Here is a 27,022-nt window from a genome sequence, read left to right on the forward strand (position 1 = left end):
TAAATACATCCCAGCAAACTTAGACCAAACTTAGACCAAACAGTTCTGTCTGGCTTTAGAAGTTAAATATTCATGCAAGTCTATGATATTTTTAACCCAATGTCTTTGTTTTGTGTGTCTGCTGACTGTAAATAACAATTTAGGCATCTGCACAAGAACATAAGAAGAGCCCTGTTGGATCACACCTGTGGTCCATCTAGTCCCACATCCTCTCTCACACAGCGGGAAACCAATCCCTTTGAATGGCCAAGAACAGGACATAGAGACTGAGGCCTTTCTCTGATGCTGCCTTCTTCCTCTGGGATTCAGAGGCTTCCTGCATCCTAGTATAGGAGTTTGCATGAGTACAGTTTAGAACTTTGCATAGTCTGATACCAAAGAGCAATAAAGAAATACCTTTAACTGAAGCACCGTTACTCAGTGCATTTTTTATTTAAATAAAAAGGAAAGGAATAAAGACAATATCTTAACACAGCCCGCGGCGCCGCGGGCGCAGCAGACTAAATAAAAGGATAAGGGCTTGGGAGGCGGGATGTGTCCGTGATGACTGGCCCCTTCCTCTGGACAGACTACTGGAGGGACCAATCGGCAGGCGCTTTGCGCCTGCCGATTGGTCCCTCCGAGTCCCTGCCAGAGCAACTGCAAGCCACGCACAGGGCGGCTTGCAGTTGCTCCTTTGCTGGTGGCCTGACGCGGCGAGAGGCGCTTCGCGCCTCTCGCCGCATCAGGCCGCCGACCAAGGAAGCCCCCGGCAGCTGCACTCCGCGTGACTGCCAGGGGCTCCCATGCCTAGCGCCTGCTGTATTTTACGTACAGCGGGCTTGATTACTAGTTCATATATAATGTTATGTCAATATCCAGTTTCCTACTCTGGATATGGGAGAGCCTTGAAAAAACAGTCCAGTACTCAGTACTAATGAGTACCAAAACACAAAAAGTCCTGCTTTTACTAAAAGGAATACAAAAATAATGTAGTGAAAAAGAACAATAAAAGCAGTTAAAAACTGATAACTATTTAACAATAAGTTTGCTTTAGTCCTGTTTTATTTTGTACAAACATTTATGATATATGGTGTGAATAGGCTGCCCTGGATTTTAATAATATCTAGAGATTTATTTTCAATGGAGTATTATTTAAAATTCCACACAGCTAACATGCCAGATTAATTTTGCAGCTTCAGTACATTAGGTGAACTACTGCCCCTAGAGCAAACAGCTGAATCACAATGACTTCAGGTTTCTGGAAACAAACGAGTATTCCTTAAACAAGACACTAGTGTATTTTTTAATCTCACTGTAGTTTTTTTCATGTAGAAATCCATAGTGTCTATGTGGCACCTTTACCTAGGATTATGCTATCTGGATATATTCAGATATGGTCTGAAGCAACGTAACGAACTTTGAGTCCAGTGGTACCTTTAAGATTAAAAAATAATAATTCTGTGTATATACGAGTATATACAGTACCCACCTGAATTTATCTAGTTATGTTATCTTCATGACAGCCGTATTCAGCCATCACACTAAGCCAGAATTAAACTACAGTTTGTTGTAATGACTTCATTATAACGTTCGGCTCTTCTTTCTCCTTCTTTCTGTTTTCCCTTACAGTACATGAAAACTAACTAGAATTAATGAAAATTCCAATTGCCAGAGATGTCTGAATGTAGGGTATAGGCAAACTGGAGCTTGCTTACTCTAGTCCTTCAAGTAAGGTTTCTAAACCACTATATTATGACAAAATCCTGGTTCCTGAATGTAAAACAATCTATAATTTGCCCAAGTATTCATATTTGGGTATTGTAGGCAATCAAACTTAAAGTTTTTTCACACACACTGAATTGGCACTTTCAATAAACTTGCAAGTGATCACTAAAGTGCATTCAAAGAGGATTGAAAGTGCATTGTTCAGTTATGTGTGAAAGTGTCCAGAGTCTTTTGCACTCTGCTTAAGAAGTGAAGAGTCATAGAAAAAGAACTGGAATGTACTTCCAGGGTCATTTAGTCCAACCCCCTACAGAATGCAGGAAATTCACAACTAGAGGACAGGCAGTTTACAGTATAGCCTTCCCCTTTCAGCCTGCCTAGCGCCTAAATTTCTTTCTTTGGGGCAAAAAATGTTTTTGGTCACCCGGGGTTGTAATGAAGGAATCAGATTTTAACACTATTTTAGTCTGGAAATTGTTATTTCAAATTGTCTGCTTTTATAGTCTATTTTCTATTATATTTTTATGCTCATTGACTCTTTTCATTTCCAATGCTGGATTTTAATTAATATCTTTTATTGTTTTGTTTTTATTAGGTTCATTTGAAGACATTTTGGCAGATTCCAAAAAAAGTAGCATAAATATCTTACAAATAAATTAATTAATGGGGCACAAGCCAGATTTGAGCCCATTACAGATTAATTCCAGTTTAGTGACATTCCCAAATGCAGCCATTACAAAATAATGAAGATTTAAAATAAATAGAAATATGTAATGTAACTCTGAAAGCATTTAAATGAAGTGGTTGCATGGATCACCCAAGGGGATATTCTCGCCACATGGAGTGATTTACAGCTGCCTTATCGTGGCGACCACATTAAGTATTTGATCCTTTAGAAACCCCATTTTAAGCAAAGAGGAATCGCCACAACCTCTTCCACAAATTTCCAAAATGTCTTGAGATCCTAGCCCAATTTCCGGTTTTGCTATTGACTAATTTTTTGCATGTGCTACTCAGCTTCAAGGCTGCCTCAGACATAAAAAAAAAAAAAAACAAGGAAAAATAGAGGTCTTAGCTTTAGGGGATAGGCTGGAATAAATCTACTTCCATATACTTGTAGTTCAAAAAGATTCACAAAAGATTTCCTATTTTAAATGTGCTACATGCAACTAAACCAAAAGATAATTCATAGGTAATACATTGTACCACAAAATTACCGATTTCAGGCATTCTCCTTCCTTAATGCAAAGCAATAACTTTATAATAAGTGACTTTTAATTATAAATCCATTTTGTATTATAGACCCCCTGTATGCTACCCAACCTGTATAACTTGGCATTGGCATTTGTCTCTCTGCTGGATATGAGAGTCTTCTGCAGTCAACCTGTGGTGACAGTTATCTCTTAATTAAAACTCTACATGGAAATAGCGTTACTGGAAAGCATTGTGGTAGAACACACACAAAGCACGGCTATTTGTAATGGCAGAGGCCTTGTTATCTACACTTTTAATACTGGGGAACAATTGTACTTGGTGTGAAGCTGTCCCTCTGGGAAATATGCTTAACAAATCATTATCACTAAAGTTAAGATGGTCATATATCTTGCCGCAGTCATCACACAGTCGTGAAAATAATTAGTTACAGTGCTCCCTTTTACAGGCAAATTTTTGTACCACATGCAAGAGCATCTAAAATCTAGTCTCCTTTACTTCATATAACGGATAATGGCCCATTTACCCTTGCATCTAAAAGCATGCTTTTCATGTTTCAGACACACAACATGCTAATGAACTGTCAACTACATCTCAGATAAAAAAAATCTGTAAAGAGAATGACAGTATGTTATTTTTAACCAGTATATATAAAAGCACTTCTAAACAAAAGGAGGGAATTATTTAAGCATACACTTGAACTAACAATTATATTCCTACAGAACATGTGTGGCCAAAGTCCCTAATCTTAAACTCAAGAACCTCAGGACATGTTATTACAGCACCACTTCCCTTCTGGTAATCATGAATGACACCATTGTGTTCCTTTATATCCCATACTTCAGCCACAAAGAGCACTCACTGCTTCTTCCTTCCTCAATACTTATTCTTCCCTTTCCTTCCTTCCAACCCTATTGACATTTCCTCCTGTGCCTTGTAGGCATCTTGGATCATGCTGAAGGGGAGAGGGGCTCGGAGTTAAGCACAGAGTTGCTATTGCTCCCAGGCAGCATGCGCACACCACATATGTTCCATGAACTGCCCAGGAAGTGAATGTGTTAAATGACTGGGACTTGCAAATGACACTGTGATACAATGACATTTTTCGAGAAAGTATTGGCATAAAAATTATAACTTTGGATAATAAATTTTAATTGAAATCTGTTAATGCTCATTGGTTACACTAAAACTACTTTAGAAGTTGGCAAAATGTTGCAAATAGAGTTGTTATATCCAACCTGGCTGAAAAAATCATTAATGCTTGGCATGGTCAGCAGCAAAAGGAAACATGGTCGCCAAAGGATCCGCTGGCTCAACATGATCAAAGCCGATACAGGGATGACCATGAACCAACTAAAAGAAGCAGTCAGGGACAGGGGCGCATGGCGAAGACTTTCCTATAGAATCGCCGAGGGTCAGACATGACTGAACGGATAGCATCATCATCATCATCCAGCCTGGCTAACAAGATGTCGAGAAGAACTTAATTCACAGATGTGCATCAGGCCCAGGTTCTGACCACAGCAAGAAAGGATTTCAGTGTTTTCCTAATTTGTAATGCCCCGATTACAGAATTTACATGAACTGATGACTACACATAAGTTTTCCTAGCAGAAGAAACAGCAGCTCAACGAGGCTGTTTTAGGGAAGGAAAATAGCACAGGGACAAAACTTAAAGTCCTTATCCTCCCTCATTTACCCCATCCATGCGCACCTGTGAATTACAGTTCCAGTGGGAATCCCCAGTATACACCTGCTCCAAAGATGTGCCACATGGATTTGGTAATGTGCACCGGCCCCTAGGAAGGCAGTGTGCCTCTTGACATCAGTTGCTGGGGATCATGGATGAGAGGGTGCTGCTGTAGACATCCTGTCTGTGGGTGTCCTAGAGGTAGCTAGTTAGCCAGTATGTTGTTATGTAACATCACAGAAGCTAGAAAATGTTAATTAGTTAATTAGGAGAGATAACAAATAGGGTTTAAATAAAGAATGTTGTCCTTACACGAAGGACAACATTGTGTTACATGGTTTAACATGGTTAAAGAGTGGCGGACTCTAATCTGGAGAACCAGGTTTGATTTCCCACTCCTCCACATGCAGCCAGCTAGATGACCTTGGGCCAGTAACAGTTATCTTAGAGCTCTTATAGCCTCACCTACCTCACACGGTCTCTGTTGTGGGGGGAGGAAGGGGAGGCAATGGTAAGCTGCTTTGAGACTCCTTCTGGTAGTAAAAAGCGGGATATAAAAAACAGCTCTTCTTCTATTTGGGAGCTTTCTTTTTATGTTGGAGAGGTAGTGAAGAAAACTTTCAAGTGATTATGGGAATCCCATGGATTATGGGAATCCATAATCCATGGAATGGGATATGAGAGATTTAAATGAAGTTCAGGAGTGATTGGGAAAGGCAAGCGTCTAAATGTGCTTAAACACAAATCTGGTAAAGTTAAGAATGTTCAGTGTGCTCCTTGAATTTTAAGTAAACACATGAAGCTGCCTTTATACTTATTCAGACCCTTATTCGATCAAAATCAATATTGTCTACTCAAAACTTGCAGTAGCTTTCCAGGATCTAAGATATCATCTACTGCCTAGCCTTTAACTGGAAATGCTGGGGATTAAACTGACTGCAAGTATATCAAAGGGACCTGATCCACCAGGGGCTGAGCCACCACCTGCACCAACAGCAGGGGCTGAGGCAGCAGCTGCACAGCCTCTGAGGCCCATGTAGCAGCTGCGCTGCTCCCGGGGGCCCAGCCAACACCTGTGCCAGCAGCGGCAGAGGCGGCCTGAGGGTAAGAAGTTAAATGATTAAGAGAAGTGGGAAGGGAGTCTTTCTCTCTGTGTGTGTTTTTGCTAGGGAGGGCGGGAGGCAGGGAGGGGAGATGGTTGAGAAACCCACAGGTAAGGGGGCAAAAGGGAGGGGCGAAGGGAAGGAAGTCTATGGGTGGGTGTGTATCTGTTTGTGAGTGAGTGAGCGGGAGGAACCGAGGAGGTTGGGAAACCAACAGGCAAACGGGAGGGGGGGAGGGAAGGGAGTATGTCTATGTGTGTGTTTGCGAGTGAAGGGGGAGGAACCCAGAAGGAGGTTGGGAAACCAACAGGTAAGGGGGGAGGGGGGAGAGAAGGGAGTCTGCATGTGTGTATGTCCATGTGTGTTTGCAAGGGAGGGAGAGGTCCCTGACCAAGTAGCCCCACATACCCTCTGAAAATCAGTAGATTTTTTTTTTTACAGATAGACTGCCAAATCTGAGCTCTAACTAATGTACATTCAGTTAAAACTAATCTGACATGGATACTTTTTGAAAAGCCAGCAAGCATAACACATTGCTCTGTGCCAAAGCCAAAGTCTGCACAGCTAGACAGAACTCAGCATGAATCTCAAGTTAAACATAAGGGAATGTTTCAGGGTTTTCAGATGTATAAAATATTATTTTCTTGGTGCACAGGCCAGAAAAATCCAAATGTAGTGCTTTTGTGAAGCTAAATTGTCTTTAAGCAATGAAGCAATATAATGGAGACAGATCTTGCATCTTTAGAAAAACTCCCAGTCCTAGAATCTAGACAGGGACCCCCCGACTATTTCCATTTTGAAAGGAGACAGCTCCTTTTAAAGCTTTGCTAGTGCCAAATTATGCACAGCTGCTCAACTGCAGACAAAGGAGCTTCAGGGAGATGCTCTCTTTGGGGAAGATCACTAGTACCGCACTCTCCCAAACATGATAATCTGACCTACTGAGATTTTCATTCCTACCACTTAATAATCTGTTTTGGAACGGTGGACGCAAAGAGAGAGACAGAGAGGGAGAGATCCATGTCTACACAGAGGCCTTGGTCTAGAACTTATGAACATTCAATAAGAATATTTTCGCATTACCGTTCTAAATTATTCATTGTTGTCCCAATTTCAAGTAGTGTGATACAGGGGTAGTTGTTTTATGCAGATAATTTCCTAATGTTAATTAACCATCTCTGAAGCACTATGGTCATTTCAAACAGTGCCAACCCCCACCCTCTTTCTTATCACATAATCTTGACTCAATTATGACATTATAGCACTGAAGTGCTACATTGGTTTAACACTCAACTTAAAATGTTAAAAAAGATCACATAGTAAAAAAGGTGGTGGGAGTGGCATTATAGATAACAGGTAAATAAATTTTGCTAGCAGCTAGTTAATAAAACAGGTCTGTCTGAAATGATAGGAAAAAATCCATTAGCAACCAGTGACTAAAACCAAACCTAGGTGTAAACTGCACAGAGCTTTTATTCCAACCCCAGATCGATTCAGTCCCTGCCCTCTACACAGAATGTGATTTCTGTTTGGATTTGGGGTGATTTAAATGTTCCTTCTGCAGCAAGAAGGATTGATCTGGAGTGACCCTACCTTTATTGTGCGATATCTTAGAGTGCTTTTAATCCTCAATATCCAGATTGGGAAAGAAAGCTCCGTGGTAGAGAACCTCTGATAGGCTACACCTGGTCATGTGACACGCTTGCCTTAAAGGAGAAGCCCCTAATTTCTCTCAACTTCTCTCGGTCCTGGATTTTTCCTCCCTCCTCTGCCTTTTTCAATCCTCTCCCCCACCCCTCCAAGAAAAGAAAGAGGCTCCCTGCTTGGCTCCTCTCCCCCCCCCTTCAAGAAAAGAAAGAGGCTTGGCTCCCCCCCCCTTCTGAACTACCCTAACCACGTGCAGAAGACTTGCCTGTTTCAATGGGGAGGGGGGGGGAGACGAAGATCCGAGTTCAAAGAGATCTGAATTCAACAGGATTGACAATGGAATAAAGAAAGGAAGTGCAGACTCTGCCCTAAATAGCCTGAGACTTTTGTACTTGTTTCTGTGCTAGACTACAGCTGAAGCAAATGCAAGTAATTCCACCCTCCTGTAACTATCTACTACTAAATGCACCCAATAAGTGCTACCATGAAGTTTCTAGACCATAAAACAACAACAGCATTTCTACAGTCCTATCATTATAAGGGTTTCTGTTTCTCAAAACTAGGATCCATGGACAAGAAACATCTTGAGAATCCCAATAGCATAGCCTCCATTTCTGCATCATTTGGCATCAGAAAGAGCGTCATCAACACTATAAGAGCACAAACTCTGTTACTGTCAACTTGTCACTATTGCCAAGATGGATGATCCAATTTTTTTTGTCAGCTGCTAGACTTGTCAGTCATGAAGGGCAGCAGGCTGTGTGAAACTGGCACACCTTAATGGCGAAAGACTTTCTGGTTTCTGATGTAGAAGTGGAGGAGTGGAATAAATTGTTTGAGGAATTTACTGTACGAATGGTTATCTAAAGTATATACATGGAGTAGAATAAGAATTATTATTAAGAATCATAAATGAGAGAGCTTATTGTGGTAATGTATTTATTAACTTTGCCCATGTGCAGACAAGTTCCTATTCAAAGAACAAATGGAACACTACAGGTGTAAAACTAGAAAGCTTAAATAAAAATTCCTGATGATCACCAAAGTCAGGACACCAATGACTGAGGGACAACCACAGAATGTGAAACCGGACTGGATAGTTCATTAGGTGACAATCACAACCGTGAACAATATTGCTTAGCATTAATGGAAGAAGCTGAAGATTCTTCACTTTGAAAATATGATTGCTACTTACCCTTGTGGATATTCAATATATGGATTTTATTTCTGATGCTACCATACTATACATTTAACATAATTTTTGCTATTTACAAAGTACTCATTTGCTATAAATGACAGTTAATAATTTAATAATTTCTTTATTAAGAAATTAGAGGTCATATTGCAGGGAATTCACAAAACTGTAGTTGTGGCTGCTTTATGCAGGCCAGTACACTTTAAGAAAAAGATTCTTAATGCATAGAAAATCATACCAATTCCTTATGAAATAAGCAAAAAATTAAATAAAAATAATTTTGGCATACAGTCAGATGGAAAAGAAGTTGTACATTGAAAACAAAGAGAAACATATAGGACATAATCAATTTTAGCCTACTGGGAAGAAAAGTTCCAGGGTGGAAATTACTTTTTAGACATGCCTAAAACCAAGAGCAAGTAATGCCTTCACAAAATAGCTTCCAAATACTTCAGTGTATATTTGGGGATGAAAGAAATGCCAACTAGGTCATCCAAATTTATCAACAGACAGAGGTTATCCATCTGTTTGAAAGAACAAGAAGCACAATCCCATCTGAAAACACTGCAAATTCAGCAGCAACTGTTTTAAATCTAAATGGTTGAAGGAAGCAATATAAACTCGTTCAGGTTTCAAAATGCCAGGTAAAAATTGTAGTTTAAAATATTACACAACCAGGTGACAGTGTGTACTGTGGGGAGAAGGTCACACAAAACAATTAAAAGAACAGATCTAAAAACAACCAGCTGATAAACAACAATTCCTTCTTTAAAAAAATATCCTCCAATGGAAGAAGTCTCACTTCTTGTCCCATTGTTGTGATATCAGACAGCAAAATATTCTTCCTCTTATGCTTGTGTTTACTGTGCATATGCAGCTATATAAAACAATCAATAGTGTATCCAGCAGATACTGGGGCAGTAAATCCAGATTCTGGGGCAATGGATGCACCAATGGCCGATTATCAAAATTAGACATGAAAGTGATCTTTAAAATAAAATGTTTCCTTCACTACACAGTAAAATTGAAAAACAGAAATATTATAGCCAGCTTTTTTGTTTTCCATTGCTCAGAATAATAGAGATGGCCAACAAAAAGAGGACTCATGGGATGTGGTCAACTAGCCTCTTATTAAAGTTACCTCAGCTGTGCCAAATTAGGAAAGAAGATGGGGATGCATAAGCAATCAAGTTATTGCCACATGAGCATCCAGCTGCAGGGACTGCTATTCAAGAACTTTTCAGACACTGTTCCTTGACAATCTTTAAGTTGCTTTGTTAGCTCCCCATTGTGCTGCATATTTAAAGCCGGCACAAGATAGCATGATTGCTTTTTATGCAATTCTCTATTTTGAACATCAGTGCTGCCTACCCATTCAGACACAAAATCAGCCAACACTGCTCCCACACAAGCTTCTATACATTTCCACAGAACTTGACAAATAACATTGTTTTGTGCATTGGCTAGTATTTCTGTTTTATACCAATGCTTCCAAGGATTCTCAGCTACTATCTTTTATTCTTAGGAACAACTTCACAATCTACTCATGAAGCCTCATCCCTCGCTTATATTATCCTGTATAACAATAGCAGTATTTATAGTTATATCATACACACTCTCTACCATTGTGAGAGAAATCCAAGGCTACAGGAAACTAGATTGATAGTCAGAATGAACTTTCATCTTAACGATTCTGAAACAAAATTCTATGATCACTGAACACATTTCCTACTACATTTTATATAATACCAAACTGCATTGTAACAATCATTTTAATTGTTCATATAAGCAGTATTCTTTCATGGAATTTTTAGGGTATGCAGTTGTAGTTCCACAAATTTACAACATTATGTCTGCAGCAACATTAAATTGGGACTTTAAACACACACACATATTCATGCCTGCAATAGTCAGTTCATGGTTTAAGAGTCAGGAATAGGTACTGTGTGCAAAAACTGCTTCTCAATACAGGGCAAACTCAAATTCTTAATGATGGGCCTGTACTGACACCATCAGGTCTAGCTATAACAGAAAACAAATATGGAATATCTGACTATCAGGCGACGACGAATAAAGGAAGACGCTACTTCTGCAGGCAGTGAAATGGATGCAGCCTTTTATTATTACCTCCCCTCAACGGAGGTTTGGCACCACAAGACCGGATAAGGAAACCTGAATGCCTCCAGCTGTCCGGCTGTTCCACTCTTGTGCCTCTGTGGTGCTCGGGGTCCTCGACTCACTCCTAGCCGGGAGGGCAGGTCATGCTGCGTCACAGAAGATTCACGCTGGGAGGCAACTATAAGGGTACCAACGGGCATCCGCCTCCATTGGAATCCCCAGCTGCCTGGCTACAGGCCCCTAGCCTCCCATCTGGGTAGGCCGTACCTTTCACATGGCCAGCCTCATTAAGGAGACCCACTTTAGCTGGGAGTCCCATATGCAGACGGGACTCCCTACCAACAGGTTCCTTACTGGTCAAAAACTGCAGCTGCAACAAATTGCAACAAAACTGAATGACCATAACCAGGGCGGGAGGGAGGGTCGCTGTCTGGCTGCGGCATGGAGAGTCCGGGAAGCCGCACGCTTAGCCTTAAATAGGCCCGTGCCCGGTCCCCTATATGTGATCAAGGCCATGAGGCCCAGCCGGACTCCGCCGCTTCCCAGGTGCCGCGGCAGCATCAAAGGACGGCCGCGGTAATTGCTGGCCTTTCATTATAATTATGATTAAACTTCTAAAACAATATTACCTTTTAATAAACATTATTTTTAACTTTGCTTTTTTATGCTGAAATGGCTGGACGTGTCTCCTCTGTCCCTGGCTACAATTCTTACATAACACAATTGAAGAGGCTATTTCCCCCCCAAAGAATAAAGCATTACAGGAAACATGATGTTAAAATTTAGTAAGCAGAACTAGAGGTAGTCAAAACATCTGTATGTTGAAATACAGACTTTCAAACTGAATCAAGATCTAATAGTAGCTTCAAAGTCATTTTGACATTGAAGTTGCTTCCTTTAAAACAGTTACCCCTTCTTCAATTCCCTGAAGGAACCTGGTCATTTCTATTATTATATTTGCCACTTTTAGCTCCTTTATTTTTTAAATACAAGGTGTGCAGGGGTGAATGGTAAATTAAAATAGAAATGAGTCAATCTTAAGAAATGAACAATCTTAATAATCTGATGTGCTGGCTGAAAAGTCTTAGGACAGCAAGTGTTAAAATCGGCAAGTTGTCTATCCAGGCCTGTATTGGCATGGTGCCCACAGTGATTTAAGCCTAAAAGAGTGTGTATTGAATAATGTTTAGGGAAATGTCTTTGTTGAGACACTACTTTCGACTCAGCCTTAGTATCCTACTACTGCTGCTGGCATTAAAAAAGAGTATATTTTTATACCCTGCTTTTCTCTACCAAGGAGACTCAAAGCTGCTTACAACCACATTGCCTTCCTTTCCCCACAACAGACACCTTGTGATGTAGGTGGGGCTGACAGACTTCTGAGACCTGTAACTAGCTCAAGGTCACTCAGCAGGCATCACAACTATGTCAAAACAACTGAAGTCGATGGGAAAAGACATCACAGAATCACAGAATTGGAAGGGACCATAAAGGCCATCTAGTCCAACCTCCTGCTCAATGCAGGATTGGCCCAAAGCATCCTAAAGCATCATTTCCCCCTGCCCTTTGCCTGTCATTTCACCCATGATAGAACGTATTTCCTCCCACCCTTTGCTCATCATTTCACCCATGATAGAACATTTGTGTGTTACCTGCTGACTCCATGAATATGATGACTTCCAAAACATTGCATTAAGGATTCTAATTAACTTTGCAGCAAATCACAACTCACCCATAGTCACAGCTCATATACAAAGCTATCAGGACATTCCCATCAGATGAAAATACCTGCAGCCTGAGGATATATCTTGCAGGGCTCATGTCACCCAGAAGAAAACCCCCCACATCGGGTAGAAACCACCCAGGAGGCCTCCAGCGTTGGGAACTTGTACCTCTGATAACAAGGGAAAACAACCACTAAGATCCATATTCCATTTTGGAAAGCATATTTTATGCTCTTTATTTTATGCTCTTTAAAACTAGTCATAGATGCAGGGGAAATAAAATGCCAGCCAAGTTTAGGAGAACCCCAAGGCACCTATTGTTAAACGCCTGTCTTGGATGTCTGGTAATAAATGAACACCTACATTAAGTAGGTCAATTTCTACTACCATCCAAGTTTATCTTTTCATTTTGATTCAATACAATTCCTCAAACACCCTGCCAGCTTCTCGGAAGTCCCCCATTAGCACCAGTGAAAAATGGATTTTCACCTCCCAAATTCAAATCCAACAGACAAAAAGTATTAAAGGTGCTCTTTTGCTTGGCAGTTTGGATTCAGCTACCTTACATCTCAGTGATCAACCTGCAACCAAACAAGGACTTAAGGACTGTCCTCCTCACTGTCTCCCCACCCTTCTAGTCTGGCTCAACAAAGTATATTTTTATCCTCCCCTTTTGCTTCCCATTCTGACTGCATCCTCCCAGGAAACTTTACATAGGACAACATTTTCTCTGGGTATATAACATATTCTGCTGGACCAACTGCTTGCATCAAATCTCCACTTTTCTTTATGCTATCCCTTTCATTCTAAGTATACTATTTAAATGTTCAGTGCCTCTTTCTATTTTGGGGAATATGGTGTCAGGTCTCAGCCATGTATACACACCTTAAATGTCCCCAAAGATATACTCATTGCTATACTTTAGAAAAGTCATAGCTATGTATAGGAACAGTTTCTGTAACAACACTGAAGATATTAGGAATCACTCAAGACCTCTGTAGATAGACCAATCTGCACAAAAGGGAGACACATAAACATAGAACATACAACTAACTACTGTCTCCTCAGGACTATTACAAGTATACCAGCTCAAAACTACTTTCTACCAAAGAAACTGACCAGCAAAGGATGGAGGATGACAAACACATATAATGCTGCTTGGTAAGAGTTTCTAAAAAGGGCTGCTCTTGATCCATGACTAGTATAAAAGAGTGGTTGGTTATCAAGTCCAGCCACAATTAGTGGCTCTAACTACGTTATTTATGGTAACCAACCTACTATGGCAACAGCCTTCCTGTACCTCATGGTTAGGCTGAACATATTGCCTTGATACAAAAAGGGGACACTGCAATGGCAAAAACAGGACAAGGATTAAATATTCTGTATTCATGAAAGTAAGATAATAAAAAGTTTCATAAAAATATCAAGATTACCATTATTGTTGGGCCTGCAAATACATTAACAGTTTAAGTCTTCTCTCTCTCTCTCTCTCTCTCTCTCTCTCTCTCTCTCTCTCTCTCTGCAGGCCAGAAGAACTCAGGGGAAAGGGCTTATAACCATACCTTTAATTACAAAAACCCGTTCTTACAGCAGACCCTAAAAGGAAATTTCAAAACAGAATTTCTTCCCCGGGCTCATGCAGTTGCAAGTTTACCGACTGCCCATGCTCCGTGGCTTTTGCAACCTAGACCCAAATTCTAACTGTTTGATCATCAAGCATAAATAAAAATGGCATGGGTTATATTAGCATACAGGCAAAACAAAAACAAAAGCTAACACTACAGCAAGCATGAATCTTTTATTTAAAAAGGGACAACATTGACATTTTTTATAAAAATGAAGAGATGGACATGAAGAGATGTGAAAAAATTGGTACTGTCCACTTCAAAAGGGTATATATGGTCAGCCTACTCATGGTAGTAAAATTCTATCAATCAACCTAGGCCTGTAGAAAACAAGCTTACCCCCTTTTTAATGGCAAGAGATACTGCTGTATTTCAGCTCTACCTCCCCAAACAGCAAATTCTGTTTGCAACCCTATAGGAGAAGATATGGTTTACAACTGCAATGTACAATTAATTTTTAAGACCCACTGAACTAACTTCAAGGCCAAGGACAGTAAAATGTGTTTAGAACTGGTACATGAGATTTCCAACATCTTCCACAGAAGTTAGGTCCCAACAGATGATAAACAACTTTGTTAGTATATATCTGTATCGCATTTTACTTGAGTTAGTGGCACTTCACATTTTTACCCTGAAATGTGCACGTCTGCTTATACTATATTTCTGTTAAAAGACTGGCATTGGGAAAAAAATGTACTTATCAATGGTACTAGGTCTTTTATTATGGGATTTATATTCTACACTGTCTTTGGAAACGCAGGGTTAACAGGGGTGTATATTTGGCTAAAAAGGAGCCTCTTGTGGCGCAGAGTGGTAAGGCAGCTGCCTGAAAGCTTTGCCCATGAGGTTGGGAGTTCGATCCCAGCAGCCGGCTCAAGGTTGACTCAGCCTTCCATCCTTCCGAGGTCGGTAAAATGAGTACCCAGCTTGCTGGGGGGTAAACGGTCATGACTGGGGAAGGCACTGGCAAACCACCCCGTATTGAGTCTGCCATGAAAACGCTGGAGGGCGTCACCCCAAGGGTCAGACATGACTCGGTGCTTGCACAGGGGATACCTTTACCTTTACCTATATTTGGCTATAACTGAGCTGCTCTTCTTTCAGCCAAATATAGATCTGTTTTGTTTGTTTGTGGCTATCTGAAAGGCTAAGTCACCAAAATCCCAAAATTAAAGAGCATTTAAAAGGATCACATTTCCTTAAAATACCTTCCAAAAGAAATCGCTGCTTGGAGAAGGTGTTTAAAGGAACTGTGAATTCAAGAATACTGAAAAATACTCAAAATTCCCATATCCCTAGAACTAAGAATATCACTGATTGATTCCAGCAACAAACCAACTGAGGTCTGTTTTTCCATAAGGGCAAGTTTAATGATAAACTCTAATACTGGAAACATACTCCTAGATTTTATAACTGATTGAACTTTGTATCTGCAGTTTCCTGTAAACCTTTAAACTTTCCACCACAGTACAAATTATCAAAACACACCAGGTGAGCCTGGTGTGTGTGGGGAAGTCTAATAATAAATAAAATAGATTTTAATGCAGAATAATTAAGAGTCAGTTGGTTAAAAATCTTGGTTAAGCTTCTTAGCAATGTTTGTTGAGTTTTAAATTTAGTTGAAGTAAAGGGGAAATGTTACAACTAGATTCAGGAAAATATTTCTGTACAATATAGTGCTGCATAAAAGATTATCTATATAAGACAAGTAAATTGCTAGCTTATTAGAATTCAATTTTTAACTTGCATTTCTTGGTAATAGTTATTCTGGGTTTTGTCCTATAATAAAAATTCTAGTCAGTTTATGTACAGCAGGAACATTTCTTTGTAATATATGCTTCTCAATTTGTTCCACATAACCCAGGTTGTTTTCAAGTGAGAACTCATAAAGGACACTCAGCAGGGGGTGTTCTGGAGGGGGGGGGAGCTTCCACAGTGGCTAAGTGGTACAGTTTTAATGAAACATGTAGCCATGTACAACATTAACATTTTTAATGACTGAAGAAACAGAAATTAGCCAAATATCAATTCTCAATGGAATTTTCTACTGCTCAATGATGAACAGAATAATAAAACTAAATTAGGGCAGACACAAACATATTTTTAACGCTATGTTAAAAAATCTGTAGACCCAACGCCCTTTTGTAAAAACGTACATTGTGTTAATGCTTATATGTGAAGGAAGACAAAAGAAAATTCTCTAACAAAGGGATCACAGAACTTCTGAACAGGTTATTGTTCTTCTGATAGGCAGGACTAGGTACTTCTATAAAGCAGTGACATATATTAAACTGCTTCTAGCAGCTGGTAGGACAATACTAAACGAAGAACAGTTGTGTGTATGGTCCCTGAAAAGGGGTCTGACATGCACAGCTTAAAACTTTAATTTCATCATGCTATTAGAAAATGCTGAATAAATGAACTTTTAGAAAATGCCATTATAACAGAGTTACTCATTACAGATCTCATTACAAGCTAACTTTATAATGTACACCTGACAATAACATGTAAATGTTGAGCTTTAAAAGGTCAGCTTGACTAACAGAACTATTTTACTATTTATAGTAAAGGGTGAACTTTTGTTATTTGGATGCTAAAGCAACTAACCCTTGAGTTTAATGTAATTAGGGAAGGGATATTCAATTTACAGTATTCACATGTAATGATAATTACATTGGTCCCAAAAAGCTGTGGGTAAGCATAAGAAACCTTTGTAATTACATCCTGTTTTCAAAATGACTTTAGTGCTGTGAACTTGAAGCATTTCAGCAAATGAAGGCCAATGCACATAAAATGAAAACTACAGAGGGTTTAAAAGCTGTGCTGTTTAACATAATGAGCAGTACTACCAGGGGGAGATCACAAAATGCTTTCTATAACTCACCCCGACAGTCCAAGCAATCTTGTTTTCTTTCACAAACATCCATTAAAACACACACACACACACACACACAAAGGACAGCTTCCACCACTCCCCCCCCCCCCAATACCTAACAAATATCTCAGATTTGCCTCTCTAGATGCTCAGAGGAGCCAAGCCCCGTTAAACTCTGTATGGGTTTTGAGAGTAGTCCCAAGCTGTACAGCTTCTGATATTATCTGGTTCAAAAGAACACCAGGGAGTTATGAATATGAAACAATTCTCCTTTACATGCACGACAGATTAGCTATGTCAGCATTCCAGTAAGACCAAGGTGAAAAATAAACAAATAACTGTGCGCACAGCAGCTGCAGCGAACACTCGCTGGAAAATTATTCAGGCATCATGTGATGATATTAAATGCTGCCACTTGCAGCTTCACAGTTTTATGACTATTCACACCAGAACAGGATGAATACTTACGAGCATCTTCCATTATGTCTGTGTCTGCAAAGGGGGTAGATAGAACCTTCTTGGCTGATAGGAAAATGATCTGTCATAATTCATTAACACAGCTCTGCTCAGATTTCTTCCAGTGAATGTCAAGTGGTCTATGAAAAATTGCTGAGTGCACAATGGCTTCTCCAGAGATGCTGTTACGTGCTTGCTACTATTTGGCACCATTCGGCATATACAATCCAGATGGGCAAGTATCAGTACAATCCTAAATAGAGTGCCATCCTTCTAAAACCAGTGAAGTCCATGGGGGTGTATCTATTTAGGATTCCACCGTATGTTTTGCAAGGCCTGTTAGAGACTCATTGGTATCCCACTAAAGTTATCCACACAAAAAATGGCTTACTTCTTTTCATTGAGAAGAAATCAACTATTTGACAGTAAAAAGAATACTAGAGAAGTACATGTTAATATGAGTTTTAATGGTACGCCATCACAGCTGATTGCTCTGATGTGCAACAGACTTTGAACAAGTGGCTACTTTTACAACAGAATATGAAGAAACAAAATGGTTTCCCATTGGCAAAGGTATCAGACAAGGATATTTTATCTCCCTGTTCAATCTATATGCAAAACATATCATGAGAAAAGATGGATTACATTTAGATGGTGGAAGTAAAAACTGGTGGAAGGAACATCATCAGTACAGATAACACCACTTCACTGGTAGAGAATAGTGAAGAAATGAGACTACTGATGGTTAAAGCAAACACGACTGCTGACCTTGCATCCAAGACAGGAACCCTTTAAGCCTAGCATGATATTAAGCCTAGCATGATATTACTAAAAACATGCCAGACTGAAAAACCTCTTTATGAGTTTTTTTTATTTTAAATGTAGTGAAAAGAAAAAAAAACACAGGGGGACTAATTGTCCAAATCTCCTATGCAAAGAATAAAAGGGTCACATAGGATTTTATACATCGACCTCATTGGTCAGGCTCAGATGCCTGCATAAATAACAATGATTCCATTACTTCAGTATCATCACCAGGACCATCCCAAAACTCTCCAGGCTGGCTCTGCCCCGGGTCACTGTTTACATTATAAAGTTTACATTATAAAGAAATTCCTCCACTTCTTGCGTTCCCAAGGCGCCAGAGTATCCAGAAAGGTTTTGTCAAGGCAATGCCTATTTTTTATCTATATGGTGTCTTTTGTTCAATGTTAAAATGTACCTGAACCTCATTCCAGAGGAACACCCTGTCACTTGCTGTGCTTTCTGTTTACTTGTGGCTCAAGGTCAGAAGCAGGCATGTAGATGATTCTTTCTTTTGCAGTGAACAAAAGAATATCTCAGGGAGAGTTAAAAGCAAACTAATATGCAAAGGCGTAGTCAATTTCCAATAAGCAACGGATACTAGAACAATAATTTCAGAAACCTGTTATCACCACCCTATCACTATTACAGATGAACATCAAGATGGCAAAAAGTAATGACGAGGAATAATACTCCTTTAAGGGTGATGAGCCAAGCTAGCCTGATGTCATCTAATCTCAGAAATTAAGGAGGCCCTGGCTTGTATTTGGATGGCAAACCACCAAGGAATACTAGGGTCGCTATATGGAGGCAAGCAACAGCAAACTACCTCTGAACAGTTCTTGCCTTGAAAAACATATGGGATCAACGTAAGTCAGCCGTGACTTCATCTCCCTCCCCCCCTAGTGGGTAATGAAGAAACTAAAATTCTTAAAGATTTTCTGTTCTTTGGTTCAATCCTCAACCAAAAGGGAAAGTGTAACTGAGAAATCAGAAGGAGATGGAGACTGGGAAGGGCAGCTATGAAGGAGACAGAAAACATCCTTATATTTAAGGAAGTGTTACTGGTGATCAAGATAAAGATAACTCATACTATGCTATTCACAGGTGTGAAAACTGGAAAATGAAGAAAAATTACAGGAAGAAAGTTGATTAACTTAAAATGTGATATTGAGGAGAGTTTTATGGATACGACAAACTGCCAAAAAGATAAATAAGTAAGTTGTAGATCAAATCAAGCTTGTAGTCTTCCTAGGATCCAAAATGATCAAACTGAGGCGATCACACTTTGATCATATTATGAAAAGTCAAGAGCCACTGGAAGAGACAATAATGCTATGAAAACTTGAAGGCAAAGAGGAAGCCACAACTTGAGATGGACTGAAGCCATGGCCCACAGTTTGCAAGACCTCTGTCACCTAGAGATCAGCTATAGTCCCAAGAGATCTCCATTCACCACCTGCAGGCTGGCAACCATAGCAAGACCCAAGCAAGGCTGTTAACATTTTGGAGGTCATTAATTCATAATATTGTCACAATGCATGGCACTTAGCACACACAAAACTTAATTTACTGTACTAGGCTTATTGAAACTGCTGGACAAAGAAATATGTATCTGGAAATACATGAAGGATGGGGAGACCTGAGCGCCAATCCAGCTGGGATGTCAGGTTCGTACTGCCAAGTGGTTTGGGGAGCCAGACAGAAGCTTACACTCATTGGGTCTCCATCAACCCACCTTCCCAGGGTGGGTTTCAGATGGCAAGGGTTTCCACGCTCCAAGCTGATGCCTAGGCAAGAACTCCAGGGTGCCATCTGGGACCATGGGTTATTCGTGGTCTCCTGACCATTCAGCTGGATTCCTCCTCGTGCCACGCCAGCACTTCTTTAGGAGTTGTAATAAAACTGTGGCCTTATTCATTCCAAAAGATATTTGTGTCACGTATTTTCTCTGCAAGATTTTGCATACCCTCCTACCAGGCAATAGGAGTCGTGATTTACCGGAGGTTACTGGTTGCTGCTGCAGAGGGATGAACCAGCAGCAGGAAAGACCCATCATGACACATCATTCAGGTGAGCTGGTTCATTCTGTAAAGAGGCTTGCTGAGGTGCGCAACATGCCAGGCAGGCATGGGGAGGAGTGGGTGCCATCTGGGACCATGGACTATTCACAGTCTGCTGACCATTCAGCTGGATTGCCACGCCAACACTCTTTTAAGAGATGTAAGAAAGCTGTGGCCTTATTCATTCCAAAAGATATTTGTGTTGTGTATTTTCTCTACAGGCCTTAGCATGCCCTCCTGCCAAGCAACCTAACATTGATGGTAGGGATGAACATGATTATATACTCTAGGAATGGAAAAATCTAAGAATGCAGTAGCACGCATGTAGCACATGCCCGTATAAAAAGATCTATGGGTTAAGGGTCACATGTTAAGACTTTCAGAATTTGCTGTCACACATCACACATGAACAAGAAAAAAGTGAAAGCAAAACAAATTAAGATTATTGGCCTAGAAAAACTTGAAGAGCAAAAAAATGCACCTCCATTGTCTATTTCTAAATCTATGTTTATTCAGTGAAGATTCTTTGGGCCATATTAAAAATGTTTAACACAGAATGTAACAACATAATTGAACTAAAAATGCACTTAGAATTTTTTTTTTTACTGTTGCTAAATTTTCTTCAAATCTCAGCAGGTGGCCTCAATTTATACCAGACTCTCAGAATAGCTTGATTATCTACAAAATAATACAGTAATAATATGCCTCACAGCATTGTCATGAGGCTTAAAAAATAACACCACTGCCTACTAATGGCTGTTGTAGTGGCATGTCAGCTCCTAGGATCAAACAAATGATAACTTTTACAGTCAACTGGGACTGTAAACAGTATTAAAAAAAAAACAGGCAACCATACAATAAATGTCACTAACCAGAATCCTTTGAGAAATGGAATGATCACTCAAGGTTTCAGGTTGATTTACTTTCTTTTTTATGAAGTAAGTAAACCTTATACTTTTTAACAGAGAAGAGAACATCATAGACCTGCCCCGTTTCCCTGGTTACTACTTTAGCTGAACTATAGAAAGCAATGATACCTTTCATGAGCAGGACTGCTTTAAGGATCTGTGGGGCCTGCAGCACCAGAGCCATTTTAAGGGGCCCTAGCAGAATACAATTGTAGCAGAAGCAGCCAGTCTGGGGGTGGAGGGGCTCCCCACAGTGGAAAGGGGTGTCACCTTGAATGTTCTTAAAGAGGAAAAGGGGGGGGGACAGATTATGGAGGGGAAGGTACTGTGCAGAGGCCCTGGAAGTGCAGGGCCCGTAGCATGTGCTATATGGATAACTGAACAGGATACCTGTTCATTAGTACTCACAGGTAAAGTTTCCAGTGTCAATCTCCACCTGACACTGTTTTGGCTTCTTTAAATCTTACTAGGCACAAGGCCTTATTATGTAAAACAGTCTATCCCCAGAGATCATCAAGATGTGTGTTCTTAGGCTTATGCCTATAATTGGGCATTGACTTACAGAACTTCATATTATTTTAACTTATGAATTCTTCCTATATTTGTCTGGCTACTGGTAACCTACAAGATTGTAGTTTATCCATATAAATGTGGTTGATCTTGGGTCAATAATATTGATGATGGGCTTATTGGGTGCACCTGTGTATGAGCTTGCTTTTTGTATCTTTGTATGTGCTTGGAAATGGCTGGCAGTGACAGTTCTAGTACAGATGGAAACAGAGGTTTAATTGGTATCAGGGGTGGAGGGAGATGAGGTTAAGAACAGGACACATCAGGAAAAGAAGACAGACAATTAGAATTAAAAATTCATGGTCTGTAGCTGCCTAAAAACTCTTGAAAGGAAAAAAAAAGGCGGGATATAAATGTCATAAATAAATAACACTGTGCTTGATCCAGCCAAATATTAACATTTATATGTCTCATTGATTTCAATGAGGGAAAGTTACACCGCATGCCAAGTTGCACTGAAGATACATTGAAGGACAGGGATAAATAACAATACCTGTAAGCTCTCTGAATTAGATAGAGAGGTTTGGGTAAACTAACCTTAACTATCTCAGTTTAATCATTTTCCTCCATGCCCTCTTAAATTCCATTGTTTAAACACAGTTCCAGTTTTGTGGGGCAATTTTCAATGAACCGGAAGAGGTGGACAAACTGCTTAGAAGTATGTTCAGCCTACCTAGATTATTGTGGTTCTTGGTTTAAGAAGCTCTGGTTCATTGCAGCATTTTCTTTTGATTCTTCTGATTTTATCAATATTAGAAAAATTTTGAAACATGCCCTATTTGAGTAAAGACGTGTAACAGCCTAGCATCTTCATGAGTTTTTAAGTGAAAATGATATGTCACACCTATATCAGCTATGCAGACCAGAATTTAGAACAGAAACTACTTAAGGGATTTAGTGCAGATGTTAGAAATCTCACCAGAACTTTTTAACGCACACCTCTAAGGCTAATTTCAGTTGTCGGGGGGATTTTTCATTTTACCTGATAGAAAATTAGCTGCAGCGTCTTTTCCCCCATCAGGTTTTCGCAACCTTTAGCTGTGCATAGACAATTTCCCATCTAGAGTGCTATTTTTTATATGAAATGCAAACATCTCAAGTTACGTAAGCTCATATTCTAAGTAATTAATAATTTTACTGGCATCACTACTTAATACAACTGCAGTAATATACTGCTTGCATCAGGCACAATTCAAGTAGCTTCTTTATGCTTTTCAAGCTCTTAATTCCCTGGATCCTGCATAAAGCTTTAAAAGCAAATTATTTTGTGTGTTCTCTAAAATGCTGTTTTTCAGGAATATCCCCTTAAGTAAATATTAAGTTTATTCAAAGCCAAAGCAAAGAAAAAGGAGGCCTACCAAATGCCTTCAGAACAGCTTTCCTAGATGGAATGTATTCAGAACGATAAGATAAATCTGGTCTAGAACTGCTCTATAACCTGGAACACTGGAATCTGCGCTAAACCATGGGAGAAAATTCTGAATATTACAAATTGTTCTACACTTTTAAACATCTGAAGGAGATAACAGGGACAGGGACAGACTCACTGTAAGCCTCTACCATCATCTCTAATATTGCTGCTCATTTTATTTATTTATTTATTTATTTTATTTTATTTTATTTAAATACCGCCCTCCCCGGAGGCTCAGGGCGGTTTACATAAGAACAAAGAACAATACATAAAACAGTCTATAAACATGTGAATAACCTTACAATAATAATAACTAATAGTTGTAAACATATAACAATATAATAGTATAAACAATATAGACAATACAACAGTGCAACAATGCAAACAGGTCCAGAGCATACTGGTGGAATTCTAAGGGAGGGCAGGGGGGAGCTCTAGATTATAATGATAAACTCTGTTGGCAAAAATGGCTACTCTGGAGGGTGGACTCTGGGGCATTGTACCATTTTAAGGCCCTCCTCCAAACCTCCGGTAATATTTTCAACCAGAGGTAACTAACCTCCAGGTGGGGTCTGGAGAGCACCTGGAATTACAGCTTATTTCCAGAGTATAAAGATCAACTTCCCAGGTTAAAATGGCTGCTTTGGAGGGTGGACAGGGTTGTTGTCTAAGAAGAAACATTTAAGGCCTCCCACGCAGGTTGTTGTGGAGATGAAACACTTGAGGTCTACTGCACAAGGTTGTTGTGCAGATCAAACAGGAGGCAAAATAACATCTGCACAACAACCTTGTGCGGTAGGTCCCAAACATTCAGAGAATGGTGGTGAACACACTTGCATAGCTTGGCTGTATCTGCCCTCGAGCAACAAGACCAGCAACACCAGTATTTTTAGTGAGAAGGGGTTTTTCCGTGGCCTCCCTGTCAGCAAGCGGTTAGAAGCCCATGGCCACAGACTCCCCTGTTGCTCTCGGAAGGAAACCCTTCTCTCCCCTCAGTCAGGGGCCATTAGAGGCTCCCTTCCCAGCAGGCTTGTAGGGAAGAGGGGGTGCGAAATCCTGAGCAAGAACAGTAATTGGCACTGGGGGAGGGCAGATTCAACCAATAGGAATCTATGGAACCTATGTTGTCAGAAGTATGAATCACATTTTATGTAGAAGACTAGGGGCAAAGCCCATTGTATCCAGGAATCCAACAGGTGCTAGAGCTTAACGGTGGGAACAGGAAGGGGAGGAATTGTTCAATCTGTAAGGGCATGGGGTTGAATGTGTGGTACAATAATCAGACTGGCCCCGCCCACTGTCTGCCCACCTAAGTTTTTATATTATACAGTGAAGCAGTTCCCGTTTATACTTCCAGGATAAGTAATTGGTGGTGGATATTTAGGAAGACAGGAGGAGGGGGACTGGTTTTAACACGTTTTTAACTATGTCTTACTATAAACCGCCCCAAGCCCAATTGTGTGAAAGAGCAGTGGAGAAATTAAATATCCTTATACTATTAAATAAATATTGCTGATCATGCTAAAACCTGATATGTTTTAGCTTTTTTGTTTCCTTTTGGAATATACATAATTTTGAGTATATCACTGAAACAATGTTTACAGAAATTTATTAGATCTCTTCCTTTTCTATTAGTATCAAACCTTTCTAAATAGTTTTTTAAAACATGCCATGCATTGCTTCTGTTGTGAGAAAGCTACCCATCTGTTTTTTCCTTTTCTTGCTTAAAATAAAATAACTTATTCCAAGTAAACATTATGCACTACTCAGGTACTCTAGCACCCAAATGATTATATTTTGTTAATAAACAGAATATCCAGGGATTTACTACTAATATTCAGTTATCTATATTACATCCTTTAGTCTGTAAAGAGGTCCAACAAGACAACTACTGCTAGAGATTTTTTGCAGGGGGGGGGGGGAGAGGAGTATTAGGTTAATAGAGCACAAACAGCTAACATTGTTCTTTATATTCATGAAGGTTATCATATATAAACAAATAAAAATATCTGGTTTTGTGTCTGATGATGCAATCCTAATTAGCATTATTATACCCATCTTACAATGCCATCTTACACTGAGTTATAGTCTTCCAAAACCATTAGAGACAACAGGATTAGAATTGTGTAACTCTCTTTTGCTGTGAATTATTTTTAAGAATTGTATTTCCTTGATCACAGTGTACCAAAATATAAAAGTCAACACAGATGCTTAAAAAACTAAAGATGCCTTCAGAGGAATTCCACTGCTGAAAGATGGGGAGAGGGAATATTTGCACCTATCTTCCATCCCGCCCCCTCTATTGTCCACAAGATTCTCTAGCCTGCCAATATTACCTTTCGTATCCCACACTTTTAGAACAATTCTCATATCACCAATAGATAGCTCACTTTGAACAATTTTGGTATTCCAGTCTTCGATAATTTCTGAACTTTTATTGTACAACTTTGTTTACTATTAACACATATTTCCTGTAACTGTAAATTGTTCATATTTCTCTTTTTCTTTCCTCTCTGGCCATCTTGCAATGTTTCAGAGTGATGCATCATAAGAAAAGGTTAAGTGAAGCTCAAACCTACATGTGGCAAATCTAAAACTTGACACAGATGTAGGTTTCCTCAGCCCTTACCAAAGCCAAATATCACTTCACAAACAGACTGCAATTAAGCTCTCAGTATTACAAAAATCAGTGAGGGGGGAAAAGCCCAGTATATCAGATCCTGAATATTTAGAGAGAGATAACATCTTGTCTGTTCTTAACTGCATATAAAGCAGCACAACTTTCCAGCATTTGTTATGTCAACTTCTTCGGTATTAGGTAGTAACTTCAAATCAGAAAAAGCATTTTTCAGAAGCAATCTTGTCCGTGAACTATTTTAGCACATCAATTATTTTGTTTCCTCTTATGGCTCAGGTGCAAAAGAAGTTCATGCTGGTTTTGCTACAAAGGAAATATTCCTTTAAGCTACAACAGTCAAATGGCCCACAGTCATGCTATAACTCTTCAGACAATGTCTGCATTATATAAAGCAAGTCAGTGGCTGTGCATCATCAGGAGATAATAACAGACTTTGATGGACTCTGCTAAAAGCTTGAATATAAAATTGTAGTGATGTATTCTCCTCAGAAGGAAGGGGGGGGAAACATTTCAAGCAGAAATAACCCTCCCAAAAAGTTCTGAGAAAATTCTCCTTATGGCACTGTATTTCATGTACACTAGCAACGAACGGTGTGTGTGCAAGGGAATATTATGTAGGCGTAGGTTGGAATAGGATCGCTTCATAGGGGTATCAAAAGCCTTTAAAGTACAACCAAGTTTGTCTTAGGCTTTAAATATCAAGTTTAGCATATCTTCCTTTATGGATAGAGTTAAGTACTGTACTGTACACATCGTAAGTGACAAGCACATAAAAGCAGATCAAATTCCTCTTCAGGATCTACTAGTGGTTCCCAGGAGAAATAGACACAAATGCATGCTCATAAGAGATAACTGCCACAATGCCAAGAACAAGACAACATTTTTGTTTGGGTCTTTCAGAGCTATGTAACATGAAAGCTGATGCCTTTTTAGCAAGGAGTCAATGTTCTGAGTTTAGGCTTATGCATTCCCATGTCCTTTTACATTTCAAATTCTTAACAGAACATTGTGGCGGCAAGCATCCTACCATTTTATCAAGTAAATCCTGTTTTTATTTAAAGATTGTGACTAAATTCTGCCACTAGAAAGCATTAGTTATACTTAAGTGCAAAAAAGAGCGCCTTTATTTTAATATAACTGAAAATTAACAATCACACAAGGGCAATATACATCCTAGAAATAAAGGTGTGTGATTACTCCAAGTGTAGGTACTGGTGGAGGTTGATTAAAACTGATTGCTTTTCAGAAATTATTACATTTCTCATATTACTATTAA

General features: G+C 39.6%; 1 protein-coding gene across 28 annotated transcripts in view; it reads right to left on the reverse strand.

The window, feature by feature from the left end:
* Positions 1-27,022, reverse strand: part of TENM3 (teneurin transmembrane protein 3) — a 1,688,047-nt gene that overhangs the window by 210,463 nt on the left and 1,450,562 nt on the right. The window lies entirely within an intron of this gene.

Source organism: Paroedura picta, chromosome 10 (genome assembly GCF_049243985.1).
Source record: "Paroedura picta isolate Pp20150507F chromosome 10, Ppicta_v3.0, whole genome shotgun sequence".
In the NCBI taxonomy this organism is placed as follows: domain Eukaryota; kingdom Metazoa; phylum Chordata; class Lepidosauria; order Squamata; family Gekkonidae; genus Paroedura; species Paroedura picta.